The 9,636-nt window shown below is 43.4% G+C and overlaps 30 non-coding genes across 30 annotated transcripts; all 30 read right to left on the bottom strand.

Annotated features, from left to right (window-relative positions):
- Positions 1–214: 214 nt before the first annotated feature.
- Positions 215–333, bottom strand: LOC133826346 (5S ribosomal RNA). Its single transcript, XR_009889069.1, has one exon. It is a non-coding gene; the product is annotated as a 5S ribosomal RNA (ribosomal RNA).
- A 220-nt stretch (positions 334–553) lies between these two features.
- Positions 554–672, bottom strand: LOC133825886 (5S ribosomal RNA). The gene has a single exon (XR_009888630.1). It is a non-coding gene; the product is annotated as a 5S ribosomal RNA (ribosomal RNA).
- Positions 673–892: 220 nt separating this feature from the next.
- On the bottom strand, positions 893–1,011 carry LOC133828612 (5S ribosomal RNA). The gene has a single exon (XR_009891217.1). It is a non-coding gene; the product is annotated as a 5S ribosomal RNA (ribosomal RNA).
- Positions 1,012–1,231: 220 nt separating this feature from the next.
- LOC133826427 (5S ribosomal RNA) lies at positions 1,232–1,350 on the bottom strand. The gene has a single exon (XR_009889148.1). It is a non-coding gene; the product is annotated as a 5S ribosomal RNA (ribosomal RNA).
- A 220-nt stretch (positions 1,351–1,570) lies between these two features.
- LOC133826366 (5S ribosomal RNA) lies at positions 1,571–1,689 on the bottom strand. Its single transcript, XR_009889089.1, has one exon. It is a non-coding gene; the product is annotated as a 5S ribosomal RNA (ribosomal RNA).
- Positions 1,690–1,799: 110 nt separating this feature from the next.
- LOC133826286 (5S ribosomal RNA) lies at positions 1,800–1,918 on the bottom strand. Its single transcript, XR_009889012.1, has one exon. It is a non-coding gene; the product is annotated as a 5S ribosomal RNA (ribosomal RNA).
- Positions 1,919–2,138: 220 nt separating this feature from the next.
- Positions 2,139–2,257, bottom strand: LOC133826165 (5S ribosomal RNA). The gene has a single exon (XR_009888896.1). It is a non-coding gene; the product is annotated as a 5S ribosomal RNA (ribosomal RNA).
- Positions 2,258–2,477: 220 nt separating this feature from the next.
- On the bottom strand, positions 2,478–2,596 carry LOC133828610 (5S ribosomal RNA). The gene has a single exon (XR_009891215.1). It is a non-coding gene; the product is annotated as a 5S ribosomal RNA (ribosomal RNA).
- Positions 2,597–2,816: 220 nt separating this feature from the next.
- On the bottom strand, positions 2,817–2,935 carry LOC133826952 (5S ribosomal RNA). Its single transcript, XR_009889656.1, has one exon. It is a non-coding gene; the product is annotated as a 5S ribosomal RNA (ribosomal RNA).
- A 220-nt stretch (positions 2,936–3,155) lies between these two features.
- Positions 3,156–3,274, bottom strand: LOC133826164 (5S ribosomal RNA). Its single transcript, XR_009888895.1, has one exon. It is a non-coding gene; the product is annotated as a 5S ribosomal RNA (ribosomal RNA).
- A 220-nt stretch (positions 3,275–3,494) lies between these two features.
- On the bottom strand, positions 3,495–3,613 carry LOC133828609 (5S ribosomal RNA). The gene has a single exon (XR_009891214.1). It is a non-coding gene; the product is annotated as a 5S ribosomal RNA (ribosomal RNA).
- A 219-nt stretch (positions 3,614–3,832) lies between these two features.
- LOC133828608 (5S ribosomal RNA) lies at positions 3,833–3,951 on the bottom strand. The gene has a single exon (XR_009891213.1). It is a non-coding gene; the product is annotated as a 5S ribosomal RNA (ribosomal RNA).
- A 110-nt stretch (positions 3,952–4,061) lies between these two features.
- On the bottom strand, positions 4,062–4,180 carry LOC133827265 (5S ribosomal RNA). Its single transcript, XR_009889961.1, has one exon. It is a non-coding gene; the product is annotated as a 5S ribosomal RNA (ribosomal RNA).
- A 220-nt stretch (positions 4,181–4,400) lies between these two features.
- LOC133826330 (5S ribosomal RNA) lies at positions 4,401–4,519 on the bottom strand. Its single transcript, XR_009889053.1, has one exon. It is a non-coding gene; the product is annotated as a 5S ribosomal RNA (ribosomal RNA).
- Positions 4,520–4,738: 219 nt separating this feature from the next.
- Positions 4,739–4,857, bottom strand: LOC133826149 (5S ribosomal RNA). The gene has a single exon (XR_009888880.1). It is a non-coding gene; the product is annotated as a 5S ribosomal RNA (ribosomal RNA).
- Positions 4,858–4,966: 109 nt separating this feature from the next.
- LOC133826087 (5S ribosomal RNA) lies at positions 4,967–5,085 on the bottom strand. Its single transcript, XR_009888821.1, has one exon. It is a non-coding gene; the product is annotated as a 5S ribosomal RNA (ribosomal RNA).
- A 220-nt stretch (positions 5,086–5,305) lies between these two features.
- On the bottom strand, positions 5,306–5,424 carry LOC133828607 (5S ribosomal RNA). Its single transcript, XR_009891212.1, has one exon. It is a non-coding gene; the product is annotated as a 5S ribosomal RNA (ribosomal RNA).
- A 220-nt stretch (positions 5,425–5,644) lies between these two features.
- On the bottom strand, positions 5,645–5,763 carry LOC133826456 (5S ribosomal RNA). The gene has a single exon (XR_009889174.1). It is a non-coding gene; the product is annotated as a 5S ribosomal RNA (ribosomal RNA).
- A 220-nt stretch (positions 5,764–5,983) lies between these two features.
- Positions 5,984–6,102, bottom strand: LOC133826329 (5S ribosomal RNA). Its single transcript, XR_009889052.1, has one exon. It is a non-coding gene; the product is annotated as a 5S ribosomal RNA (ribosomal RNA).
- A 219-nt stretch (positions 6,103–6,321) lies between these two features.
- On the bottom strand, positions 6,322–6,440 carry LOC133826657 (5S ribosomal RNA). The gene has a single exon (XR_009889370.1). It is a non-coding gene; the product is annotated as a 5S ribosomal RNA (ribosomal RNA).
- A 109-nt stretch (positions 6,441–6,549) lies between these two features.
- LOC133826160 (5S ribosomal RNA) lies at positions 6,550–6,668 on the bottom strand. Its single transcript, XR_009888891.1, has one exon. It is a non-coding gene; the product is annotated as a 5S ribosomal RNA (ribosomal RNA).
- Positions 6,669–6,887: 219 nt separating this feature from the next.
- Positions 6,888–7,006, bottom strand: LOC133828606 (5S ribosomal RNA). Its single transcript, XR_009891211.1, has one exon. It is a non-coding gene; the product is annotated as a 5S ribosomal RNA (ribosomal RNA).
- Positions 7,007–7,226: 220 nt separating this feature from the next.
- LOC133826455 (5S ribosomal RNA) lies at positions 7,227–7,345 on the bottom strand. Its single transcript, XR_009889173.1, has one exon. It is a non-coding gene; the product is annotated as a 5S ribosomal RNA (ribosomal RNA).
- Positions 7,346–7,565: 220 nt separating this feature from the next.
- On the bottom strand, positions 7,566–7,684 carry LOC133828604 (5S ribosomal RNA). Its single transcript, XR_009891210.1, has one exon. It is a non-coding gene; the product is annotated as a 5S ribosomal RNA (ribosomal RNA).
- A 220-nt stretch (positions 7,685–7,904) lies between these two features.
- On the bottom strand, positions 7,905–8,023 carry LOC133826365 (5S ribosomal RNA). Its single transcript, XR_009889088.1, has one exon. It is a non-coding gene; the product is annotated as a 5S ribosomal RNA (ribosomal RNA).
- A 111-nt stretch (positions 8,024–8,134) lies between these two features.
- LOC133826889 (5S ribosomal RNA) lies at positions 8,135–8,253 on the bottom strand. Its single transcript, XR_009889595.1, has one exon. It is a non-coding gene; the product is annotated as a 5S ribosomal RNA (ribosomal RNA).
- A 220-nt stretch (positions 8,254–8,473) lies between these two features.
- On the bottom strand, positions 8,474–8,592 carry LOC133826846 (5S ribosomal RNA). The gene has a single exon (XR_009889553.1). It is a non-coding gene; the product is annotated as a 5S ribosomal RNA (ribosomal RNA).
- A 220-nt stretch (positions 8,593–8,812) lies between these two features.
- LOC133826364 (5S ribosomal RNA) lies at positions 8,813–8,931 on the bottom strand. Its single transcript, XR_009889087.1, has one exon. It is a non-coding gene; the product is annotated as a 5S ribosomal RNA (ribosomal RNA).
- Positions 8,932–9,149: 218 nt separating this feature from the next.
- LOC133827178 (5S ribosomal RNA) lies at positions 9,150–9,268 on the bottom strand. Its single transcript, XR_009889876.1, has one exon. It is a non-coding gene; the product is annotated as a 5S ribosomal RNA (ribosomal RNA).
- A 220-nt stretch (positions 9,269–9,488) lies between these two features.
- On the bottom strand, positions 9,489–9,607 carry LOC133826452 (5S ribosomal RNA). Its single transcript, XR_009889171.1, has one exon. It is a non-coding gene; the product is annotated as a 5S ribosomal RNA (ribosomal RNA).
- Positions 9,608–9,636: the final 29 nt, after the last annotated feature.

The following is a 9,636-nucleotide window of genomic DNA, read 5'->3' as shown; positions in this document are numbered from 1 at the left end:
TTTGGTCCGCAATATTCAATTATAGCGAGCGCGTGTGTCCTCCCTTTTCTCCCCCGGATTGACTAGGAACTTCTTATTCGCTGCTTGTTAGTGACCACGGTATTAACCCCTCAAGGAAAACGAAATAAATGAGTTTTTAAAGATTTAAAACAAAAAATACAAACTTTTGAGCCGTAAGTGGATTTTTAAAGGGAAAAAAAAAATGATGTTTTCAGGGGTGCAACACGAGGACTTCCAAGGAGGTCACCCATCCTAGTACTACTCTCGCCCAAGCACGCTTAACTGCGGAGTTCTGATGGGATCCGGTGCATTAGTGCTGGTATGATCGCACCCGGAATGTTTGGTCCGCAATATTCATTTATAGCGAGGGCGTGTGTCCTCTTTTTTCTCCCCCGGATTGACTAGGTACTTCTTATTCGCTGCTTGTTAGTGACCACGGTATTAACCCCTCAAGGAAAACGAAATAAATGAGTTTTTAAAGATTTAAAACAAAAAATACAAACTTTTGAGCCGTAAGTGGATTTTTAAAGGGAAAAAAAAAATGATGTTTTCAGGGGTGCAACACGAGGACTTCCCAGGAGGTCACCCATCCTAGTACTACTCTCGCCCAAGCACGCTTAACTGCGGAGTTCTGATGGGATCCGGTGCATTAGTGCTGGTATGGTCGCACCCGGAATGTTTGGTTCGCAATATTCATTTATAGCGAGCGCGTGTGTCCTCCCTTTTCTCCCCCGGATTGACTAGGAACTTCTTATTCGCTGCTTGTTAGTGACCACGGTATTAACCCCTCAAGGAAAACGAAATAAATGAGTTTTTAAAGATTTAAAACAAAAAATACAAACTTTTGAGCCGTAAGTGGATTTTTAAAGGGAAAAAAAAAATGATGTTTTCAGGGGTGCAACACGAGGACTTCCCAGGAGGTCACCCATCCTAGTACTACTCTCGCCCAAGCACGCTTAACTGCGGAGTTCTGATGGGATCCGGTGCATTAGTGCTGGTATGATCGCACCCGGAATGTTTGTTCCGCAATATTCATTTATAGCGAGCGCGTGTGTCCTCCCTTTTCTCCCCCGGATTGACTAGGAACTTCTTATTCGCTGCTTGTTAGTGACCACGGTATTAACCCCTCAAGGAAAACGAAATAAATGAGTTTTTAAAGATTTAAAACAAAAAATACAAACTTTTGAGCCGTAAGTGGATTTTTAAAGGGAAAAAAAAAATGATGTTTTCAGGGGTGCAACACGGGGACTTCCTAGGAGGTCACCCATCCTAGTACTACTCTCGCCCAAGCACGCTTAACTGCGGAGTTCTGATGGGATCCGGTGCATTAGTGCTGGTATGATCGCACCCGGAATGTTTGGTCCGCAATATTCATTTATAGCGAGCGCGTGTGTCCTCCCTTTTCTCCCCCGGATTGACTAGGAACTTCTTATTCGCTGCTTGTTAGTGACCACGGTATTAACCCCTCAAGGAAAACGAAATAAATGAGTTTTTAAAGATTTAAAACAAAAAATACAAACTTTTGAGCCGTAAGTGGATTTTTAAAGGGAAAAAAAAAATGATGTTTTCAGGGGTGCAACACGAGGACTTCCCAGGAGGTCACCCATCCTAGTACTTCTCTCGCCCAAGCACGCTTAACTGCGGAGTTCTGATGGGATCCGGTGCATTAATGCTGGTATGATCGCACCCGGAATGTTTGGTCCGCAATATTCATTTATAGATTTAAAGATTTAAAACAAAAAATACAAACTTTTGAGCCGTAAGTGGATTTTTAAAGGGAAAAAAAAATGATGTTTTCAGGGGTGCAACACGAGGACTTCCCTGGAGGTCACCCATCCTAGTACTACTCTCGCCCAAGCACGCTTAACTGCGGAGTTCTGATGGGATCCGGTGCATTAGTGCTGGTATGATCGCACCCGGAATGTTTGGTCCGCAATATTCATTTATAGCGAGCGCGTGTGTCCTCCCTTTTCTCCCCCGGATTGACTAGGAACTTCTTATTCGCTGCTTGTTGGTGACCACGGTATTAACCCCTCAAGGAAAACGAAATAAATGAGTTTTTAAAGATTTAAAACAAAAAATACAAACTTTTGAGCCGTAAGTGGATTTTTAAAGGGAAAAAAAAAATGATGTTTTCAGGGGTGCAACACGAGGACTTCCCAGGAGGTCACCCATCCTAGTACTACTCTCGCCCAAGCACGCTTAACTGCGGAGTTCTGATGGGATCCGGTGCATTAGTGCTGGTATGATCACACCCGGAATGTTTGGTCCGCAATATTCATTTATAGCGAGCGCGTGTGTCCTCTTTTTTCTCCCCCGGATTGACTAGGAACTTCTTATTCGCTGCTTGTTGGTGACCACGGTATTAACCCCTCAAGGAAAACGAAATAAATGAGTTTTTAAAGATTTAAAACAAAAAATACAAACTTTTGAGCCGTAAGTGGATTTTTAAAGGGAAAAAAAAAATGATGTTTTCAGGGGTGCAACACGAGGACTTCCCAGGAGGTCACCCATCCTAGTACTACTCTCGCCCAAGCACGCTTAACTGCGGAGTTCTGATGGGATCCGGTGCATTAGTGCTGGTATGATCGCACCCGGAATGTTTGTTCCGCAATATTCATTTATAGCGAGCGCGTGTGTCCTCCCTTTTCTCCCCCGGATTGACTAGGAACTTCTTATTCGCTGCTTGTTAGTGACCACGGTATTAACCCCTCAAGGAAAACGAAATAAATGAGTTTTTAAAGATTTAAAACAAAAAATACAAACTTTTGAGCCGTAAGTGGATTTTTAAAGGGAAAAAAAAAATGATGTTTTCAGGGGTGCAACACGGGGACTTCCTAGGAGGTCACCCATCCTAGTACTACTCTCGCCCAAGCACGCTTAACTGCGGAGTTCTGATGGGATCCGGTGCATTAGTGCTGGTATGATCGGACCCGGAATGTTTGGTCCGCAATATTCATTTATAGCGAGCGCGTGTGTCCTCCCTTTTCTCCCCCGGATTGACTAGGAACTTCTTATTCGCTGCTTGTTGGTGACCACGGTATTAACCCCTCAAGGAAAACGAAATAAATGAGTTTTTAAAGATTTAAAACAAAAAATACAAACTTTTGAGCCGTAAGTGGATTTTTAAAGGGAAAAAAAGAATGATGTTTTCAGGGGTGCAACACGAGGACTTCCCAGGAGGTCACCCATCCTAGTACTACTCTCGCCCAAGCACGCTTAACTGCGGAGTTCTGATGGGATCCGGTGCATTAGTGCTGGTATGATCACACCCGGAATGTTTGGTCCGCAATATTCATTTATAGCGAGCGCGTGTGTCCTCTTTTTTCTCCCCCGGATTGACTAGGAACTTCTTATTCGCTGCTTGTTGGTGACCACGGTATTAACCCCTCAAGGAAAACGAAATAAATGAGTTTTTAAAGATTTAAAACAAAAAATACAAACTTTTGAGCCGTAAGTGGATTTTTAAAGGGAAAAAAAAAATGATGTTTTCAGGGGTGCAACACGAGGACTTCCCAGGAGGTCACCCATCCTAGTACTACTCTCGCCCAAGCACGCTTAACTGCGGAGTTCTGATGGGATCCGGTGCATTAGTGCTGGTATGATCGCACCCGGAATGTTTGTTCCGCAATATTCATTTATAGCGAGCGCGTGTGTCCTCCCTTTTCTCCCCCGGATTGACTAGGAACTTCTTATTCGCTGCTTGTTAGTGACCACGGTATTAACCCCTCAAGGAAAACGAAATAAATGAGTTTTTAAAGATTTAAAACAAAAAATACAAACTTTTGAGCCGTAAGTGGATTTTTAAAGGGAAAAAAAAATGATGTTTTCAGGGGTGCAACACGAGGACTTCCCAGGAGGTCACCCATCCTAGTACTACTCTCGCCCAAGCACGCTTAACTGCGGAGTTCTGATGGGATCCGGTGCATTAGTGCTGGTATGATCGCACCCGGAATGTTTGGTCCGCAATATTCATTTATAGATTTAAAGATTTAAAACAAAAAATACAAACTTTTGAGCCGTAAGTGGATTTTTAAAGGGAAAAAAAAATGATGTTTTCAGGGGTGCAACACGAGGACTTCCCAGGAGGTCACCCATCCTAGTGCTACTCTTGCCCAAGCACGCTTACCTGCGGAGTTCTGATGGGATCCGGTGCATTAGTGCTGGTATGATCGCACCCGGAATGTTTGGTCCGCAATATTCATTTATAGCGAGCGCGTGTGTCCTCCCTTTTCTCCCCCGGATTGACTAGGAACTTCTTATTCGCTGCTTGTTAGTGACCACGGTATTAACCCCTCAAGGAAAACGAAATAAATGAGTTTTTAAAGATTTAAAACAAAAAATACAAACTTTTGAGCCGTAAGTGGATTTTTAAAGGGAAAAAAAAAATGATGTTTTCAGGGGTGCAACACGAGGACTTCCCAGGAGGTCACCCATCCTAGTACTACTCTCGCCCAAGCACGCTTAACTGCGGAGTTCTGATGGGATCCGGTGCATTAGTGCTGGTATGATCGCACCTGGAATGTTTGGTCCGCAATATTCATTTATAGCGAGCGCGTGTGTCCTCCCTTTTCTCCCCCGGATTGACTAGGAACTTCTTATTCGCTGCTTGTTAGTGACCACGGTATTAACCCCTCAAGGAAAACGAAATAAATGAGTTTTTAAAGATTTAAAACAAAAAATACAAACTTTTGAGCCGTAAGTGGATTTTTAAAGGAAAAAAAAAATGATGTTTTCAGGGGTGCAACACGAGGACTTCCCAGGAGGTCACCCATCCTAGTACTTCTCTCGCCCAAGCACGCTTAACTGCGGAGTTCTGATGGGATCCGGTGCATTAGTGCTGGTATGATCGCACCCGAAATGTTTGGTCCGCAATATTCATTTATAGATTTAAAGATTCAAAACAAAAAATACAAACTTTTGAGCCGTAAGTGGATTTTTAAAGGGAAAAAAAATGATGTTTTCAAGGGTGCAACACGAGGACTTCCCAGGAGGTCACCCATCCTAGTACTACTCTCGCCCAAGCACGCTTAACTGCGGAGTTCTGATGGGATCCGGTGCATTAGTGCTGGTATGATCGCACCCGGAATGTTTGGTCCGCAATATTCATTTATAGCGAGCGCGTGTGTCCTCCCTTTTCTCCCCCGGATTGACTAGGAACTTCTTATTCGCTGCTTGTTAGTGACCACGGTATTAACCCCTCAAGGAAAACGAAATAAATGAGTTTTTAAAGATTTAAAACAAAAAATACAAACTTTTGAGCCGTAAGTGGATTTTTAAAGGGAAAAAAAAAATGATGTTTTCAGGGGTGCAACACGAGGACTTCCCAGGAGGTCACCCATCCTAGTACTACTCTCGCCCAAGCACGCTTAACTGCGGAGTTCTGATGGGATCCGGTGCATTAGTGCTGGTATGATCGCACCCGGAATGTTTGGTCCGCAATATTCATTTATAGCGAGGGCGTGTGTCCTCTTTTTTCTCCCCCGGATGGACTAGGTACTTCTTATTCGCTGCTTGTTAGTGACCACGGTATTAACCCCTCAAGGAAAACGAAATAAATGAGTTTTTAAAGATTTAAAACAAAAAATACAAACTTTTGAGCCGTAAGTGGATTTTTAAAGGGAAAAAAAAAATGATGTTTTCAGGGGTGCAACACGAGGACTTCCCAGGAGGTCACCCATCCTAGTACTACTCTTGCCCAAGCACGCTTAACTGCGGAGTTCTGATGGGATCCGGTGCATTAGTGCTGGTATGATCGCACCCGGAATGTTTGGTCCGCAATATTCATTTATAGCGAGCGCGTGTGTCCTCCCTTTTCTCCCCCGGATTGACTAGGAACTTCTTATTCGCTGCTTGTTAGTGACCACGGTATTAACCCCTCAAGGAAAACGAAATAAATGAGTTTTTAAAGATTTAAAACAAAAAATACAAACTTTTGAGTCGTAAGTGGATTTTTAAAGGGAAAAAAAAAATGATGTTTTCAGGGGTGCAACACGAGGACTTCCCAGGAGGTCACCCATCCTAGTACTACTCTCGCCCAAGCACGCTTAACTGCGGAGTTCTGATGGGATCCGGTGCATTAGTGCTGGTATGATCGCACCTGGAATGTTTGGTCCGCAATATTCATTTATAGCGAGCGCGTGTGTCCTCCCTTTTCTCCCCCGGATTGACTAGGAACTTCTTATTCGCTGCTTGTTAGTGACCACGGTATTAACCCCTCAAGGAAAACGAAATAAATGAGTTTTTAAAGATTTAAAACAAAAAATACAAACTTTTGAGCCGTAATTGGATTTTTAAAGGAAAAAAAAAATGATGTTTTCAGGGGTGCAACACGAGGACTTCCCAGGAGGTCACCCATCCTAGTACTTCTCTCGCCCAAGCACGCTTTACTGCGGAGTTCTGATGGGATCCGGTGCATTAATGCTGGTATGATCGCACCCGAAATGTTTGGTCCGCAATATTCATTTATAGATTTAAAGATTTAAAACAAAAAATACAAACTTTTGAGCCGTAAGTGGATTTTTAAAGGGAAAAAAAATGATGTTTTCAAGGGTGCAACACGAGGACTTCCCAGGAGGTCACCCATCCTAGTACTACTCTCGCCCAAGCACGCTTAGCTGCGGAGTTCTGATGGGATCCGGTGCATTAGTGCTGGTATGATCGCACCCGGAATGTTTGGTCCGCAATATTCATTTATAGCGAGCGCGTGTGTCCTCCCTTTTCTCCCCCGGATTGACTAGGAACTTCTTATTCGCTGCTTGTTAGTGACCACGGTATTAACCCCTCAAGGAAAACGAAATAAATGAGTTTTTAAAGATTTAAAACAAAAAATACAAACTTTTGAGCCGTAAGTGGATTTTTAAAGGGAAAAAAAAATGATGTTTTCAGGGGTGCAACACGAGGACTTCCCAGGAGGTCACCCATCCTAGTACTACTCTCGCCCAAGCACGCTTAACTGCGGAGTTCTGATGGGATCCGGTGCATTAGTGCTGGTATGATCGCACCCGGAATGTTTGGTCCGCAATATTCATTTATAGCGAGGGCGTGTGTCCTCTTTTTTCTCCCCCGGATTGACTAGGAACTTCTTATTCGCTGCTTGTTAGTGACCACGGTATTAACCCCTCAAGGAAAACGAAATAAATGAGTTTTTAAAGATTTAAAACAAAAAATACAAACTTTTGAGCCGTAAGTGGATTTTTAAAGGGAAAAAAAAAATGATGTTTTCAGGGGTGCAACACGAGGACTTCCCAGGAGGTCACCCATCCTAGTACTACTCTTGCCCAAGCACGCTTAACTGCGGAGTTCTGATGGGATCCGGTGCATTAGTGCTGGTATGATCGCACCCGGAATGTTTGGTCCGCAATATTCATTTATAGCGAGCGCGTTTGTCCTCCCTTTTCTCCCCCGGATTGACTAGGAACTTCTTATTCGCTGCTTGTTAGTGACCACGGTATTAACCCCTCAAGGAAAACGAAATAAATGAGTTTTTAAAGATTTAAAACAAAAAATACAAACTTTTGAGCCGTAAGTGGATTTTTAAAGGGAAAAAAAAAATGATGTTTTCAGGGGTGCAACACGAGGACTTCCCAGGAGGTCACCCATCCTAGTACTACTCTCGCCCAAGCACGCTTAACTGCGGAGTTCTGATGGGATCCGGTGCATTAGTGCTGGTATGATCGCACCCGGAATGTTTGGTCCGCAATATTCATTTATAGCGAGCGCGTGTGTCCTCCCTTTTCTCCCCCGGATTGACTAGGAACTTCTTATTCGCTGCTTGTTAGTGACCACGGTATTAACCCCTCAAGGAAAACGAAATAAATGAGTTTTTAAAGATTTAAAACAAAAAATACAAACTTTTGAGCCGTAAGTGGATTTTTAAAGGGAAAAAAAAAATGATGTTTTCAGGGGTGCAACACGAGGACTTCCCAGGAGGTCACCCATCCTAGTACTTCTCTCGCCCAAGCACGCTTAACTGCGGAGTTCTGATGGGATCCGGTGCATTAATGCTGGTATGATCGCACCCGGAATGTTTGGTCCGCAATATTCATTTATAGATTTAAAGATTTAAAACAAAAAATACAAACTTTTGAGCCGTAAGTGGATTTTTAAAGGGAAAAAAAAAATGATGTTTTCAGGGGTGCAACACGAGGACTTCCCAGGAGGACACCCATCCTAGTACTACTCTCGCCAAAGCACGCTTAACTGCGGAGTTCTGATGGGATCCGGTGCATTAGTGCTGGTATGATCGCACCCGGAATGTTTGGTCCGCAATATTCATTTATAGCGAGCGCGTGTGTCCTCCCTTTTCTCCCCCGGATTGACTAGGAACTTCTTATTCGCTGCTTGTTAGTGACCACGGTATTAACCCCTCAAGGAAAACGAAATAAATGAGTTTTTAAAGATTTAAAACAAAAAATACAAACTTTTGAGCCGTAAGTGGATTTTTAAAGGGAAAAAAAAAATGATGTTTTCAGGGGTGCAACACGAGGACTTCCCAGGAGGTCACCCATCCTAGTACTACTCTCGCCCAAGAACGCTTAACTGCGGAGTTCTGATGGGATCCGGTGCATTAGTGCTGGTATGATCGCAACCGGAATGTTTGGTCCGCAATATTCATTTATAGCGAGCGCGTGTGTCCTCCCTTTTCTCCCCCGGATTGACTAGGAACTTCTTATTCGCTGCTTGTTAGTGACCACGGTATTAACCCCTCAAGGAAAACGAAATAAATGAGTTTTTAAAGATTTAAAACAAAAAATACAAACTTTTGAGCCGTAAGTGGATTTTTAAAGGGAAAAAAAAAATGATGTTTTCAGGGGTGCAACACGAGGACTTCCCAGGAGGTCACCCATCCTAGTACTTCTCTCGCCCAAGCACGCTTAACTGCGGAGTTCTGATGGGATCCGGTGCATTAATGCTGGTATGATCGCACCCGGAATGTTTGGTCCGCAATATTCATTTATAGCGAGCGCGTGTGTCCTCCCTTTTCTCCCCCGGATTAACTAGGAACTTCTTATTCGCTGCTTGTTAGTGACCACGGTATTAACCCCCCAAGGAAAACAAAATAAATGAGTTTTTAAAGATTTAAAACAAAAAATACAAAATTTTGAGCCGTAAGTGGATTTTTAAAGGGAAAAAAAATGATGTTTTCAGGGGAGAAACACGAGGACTTCCCAGGAGGTCACCCATCTTAGTACTACTCTCGCCCAAGCACACTTAACTGCGGAGTTCTGATGGGATCCGGTGCATTAGTGCTGGTATGATCGCACCCGGAAAGTTTGGTCCGCAATATTCATTTATAGCGAGCGCGTGTGTCCTCCCTTTTCTCCCCCGGATTGACTAGGAACTTCTTATTCGCTGCTTGTTAGTGACCACGGTATTAACCCCTCAAGGAAAACGAAATAAATGAGTTTTTAAAGATTTAAAACAAAAAATTCAAACTTTTGAGCCGTAAGTGGATTTTTAAAGGGAAAAAAAAAATGATGTTTTAAGGGGTGCAACACGAGGACTTCCCAGGAGGTCACCCATCCTAGTACTACTCTTGCCCAAGCACGCTTAACTGCGGAGTTCTGATGGGATCCGGTGCATTAGTGCTGGTATGATCGCACCCGGAATGTTTGGTCCGCAATATTCATTTAT

This window comes from Humulus lupulus, chromosome 3, assembly GCF_963169125.1.
Source record: "Humulus lupulus chromosome 3, drHumLupu1.1, whole genome shotgun sequence".
Taxonomy (NCBI): Eukaryota; Viridiplantae; Streptophyta; class Magnoliopsida; order Rosales; family Cannabaceae; genus Humulus; species Humulus lupulus.
This window is presented reverse-complemented; position numbering and strand designations above follow the sequence as displayed.